Here is a 2,500-nt window from a genome sequence, read left to right as displayed (position 1 = left end):
TTTAGTGTTTAATTTATGTTGCCGACACAGTCTGTGTGGTTTGTGTAATTATATTTGAATATCTTATTTATTTATTGTATTTGTTTACTTAAGAGTGGAAACAGATAATTAGCAAACAGCTAAAACGACAAAAACATGTTTCACTGTAACAAAAGACACACAAAAACTAAATAATAACAGATGTAAATCATTTATAATAACTTACAAAGTCATAAAAGCTCAGTAAAATAATTAGATGTTGTTGATGATGATGATGATGATGATGATGATGATGATGATGATGATGATGAGCTTCCTCTGTGAGGAAAGAGAAGCACGTCTCTCTTAAAGTAAACTTCATTTCGATGGTTCGCAGCACAAAGAAGGAACCGATTGTTTCCATTTTACACCTCAGGAGCTGGATTCCTCCTCATGTTGTTGTTGTTGTTGTTGTTTACATAAAAGGAGATTGTTGTTCTCAAAGGCGGCGCTGCAATCATTTCACACGCAGCAGGAGACTCGCAGAAAAACACCGAAATCAGTGCTATTGTTGAATGATTTTGCAGCGAAAAAAAAACCTATTTGTCTCCGTCAGCGTGTGTGTGTCTGTGATGTCAGACACACACACACACACACACACACACACACACACACACACACACACACAGCACCCTGGGGTGCTGCGTGCTGGCGGTGCACCAGCTGTTTCCTCCATTTCCTCTTGTCCTTCCTCCTCTTTAAGTCTCTTCTTTGCCTTCACACTCGTGCGCGTCCACACAGCGGAGGTGAAGACGCGCCGCCGCCACCTGGTGGCCGCTGAGGAGAACCACAGCGCAGTGTCACGACTCCATCCTTTCTTCTTCTCCCAATTTACAAACAAAACATGAAACGAGAGAACGAGCACACGTTTCCACAGAAACAGGAAGTGCTAGATCGCTTATTTTATTTTGTAAGTCCCTTTTGTTCAGTCCTCAGGATCTGTCAAAAGGTCAAAAGGTCAAAACACATTCGCCTCTCTGGGCTCCTTACCCCATCTCTAAGGTTCCTTACCCCATCTCTAAGGCTCCTTAACCTCTCTCTAAGGCTCCTTACCCCATCTCTAAGGCTTCTTACCCCATCTCTAAGGCTCCTTAACCTCTCTCTAAGGCTCCTTACTCCGTCTCTAAGGATCCTTAACCTCTCTCTAAGGTTTCTTACCCCATCTCTAAGGATCCTTACCCCATCTCTAAGGCTCCTTAACCTCTCTCTAAGGCTCCTTAACCTCTCTCTAAGGATCCTTACCCCATCTCTAAGGTTCCTTACCCCATCTCTAAGGTTCCTTAACCCATCTCTAAGGCTCCTTATCCCATCTCTAAGGTTCCTTACCCTATCTCTAAGGCTCCTTAACCTCTCTCTAAGGCTCCTTAACCTCTCTCTAAGGATCCTTACCCCATCTCTAAGGATCCTTACCCCATCTCTAAGATTCCTTAACTTATCTCTAAGGTTCCTTAACCCATCTCTAAGGATCGTTATCCCATCTCTAAGGCTCCTTACCCCATTTCTAAATCTTCTTATCCTGTCTCTAAAACCTCTTACCCCGTCTCTAAGGCTCCTTACCCCGTCTCTAAGGCTCCTTAACCTCTCTCTAAGGCTCCTTACTCCGTCTCTAAGGATCCTTAACCTCTCTCTAAGGTTCCTTACCCCATCTCTAAGGTTCCTTACCCCATCTCTAAGGATCCTTAACCTCTCTCTAAGGATCCTTAACCTCTCTCTAAGGTTCCTCACCCCATCTCTAAGGTTCCTTACCCCATCTCTAAGGATCCTTAACCTCTCTCTAAGGATCCTTAACCTCTCTCTAAGGTTCCTCACCCCATCTCTAAGGCTCCTTACCCCATCTCTAAGGTTCCTTACCCCATCTCTAAGGCTCCTTACCCCATCTCTAAGGCTCCTTACCCCATCTCTAAGGCTCCTTACCCCATCTCTAAGGTTCCTTACCCCATCTCTAAGGTTCCTTACCCCATCTCTAAGGCTCCTTACCCCATCTCTCAGGCTCCTTAACCTCTCTCTAAGGCTCCTTACCCCATCTCTAAAGTTCCTTACCCCATCTCTAAGGCTCCTTACCCCATCTCTAAGGCTCCTTACCCCATCTCTAAAGTTCCTTACCCCATCTCTAAGGCTCCTTACCCCATCTCTAAGGCTCCTTACCCCATCTCTAAGGCTCCTTACCTAATCTCTAAGGTTCCTTACCCCATCTCTAAGGTTCCTTACCTAATCTCTAAGGTTCCTTACCCCATCTCTCAGGCTCTAAGGATCTCCAGGACCTCTCGTGTGTTTCCAGTAAACTGCACTGCTTCATCACTGCCACTAGGGGTCCTGCTGTCTCCTCTTCCTCTCTCGGCCAGTGAAAACGGCTCCTCTCAGCCGACTCTCAGCCCAAATAAACCGCTTTGTGTCCACGTCCACGTCCGCGAGACGCAGCTGAGGCGTCTGCTTCGGTTGCACAACATAATTCATGGATATGAGCGAGGTAGAAGAAAGTGTT

At 45.7% G+C, this 2,500-nt stretch overlaps 1 protein-coding gene across 1 annotated transcript in view; it reads left to right on the top strand.

Moving 5' to 3' along the window:
* The window catches only part of LOC137784800 (voltage-dependent calcium channel gamma-7 subunit-like), a 19,616-nt gene that overhangs the window by 12,283 nt on the left and 4,833 nt on the right, over positions 1–2,500 (top strand).

This window comes from Clinocottus analis, unplaced genomic scaffold, assembly GCF_023055335.1.
Source record: "Clinocottus analis isolate CAN_PGR_092001 unplaced genomic scaffold, fCliAna1.0.p SCAF_14, whole genome shotgun sequence".
Classification (NCBI taxonomy): Eukaryota; Metazoa; Chordata; class Actinopteri; order Perciformes; family Cottidae; genus Clinocottus; species Clinocottus analis.
The sequence above is the reverse complement of the archived record's forward strand: the minus strand, read 5'-3'. Positions and strand labels throughout refer to the sequence as shown.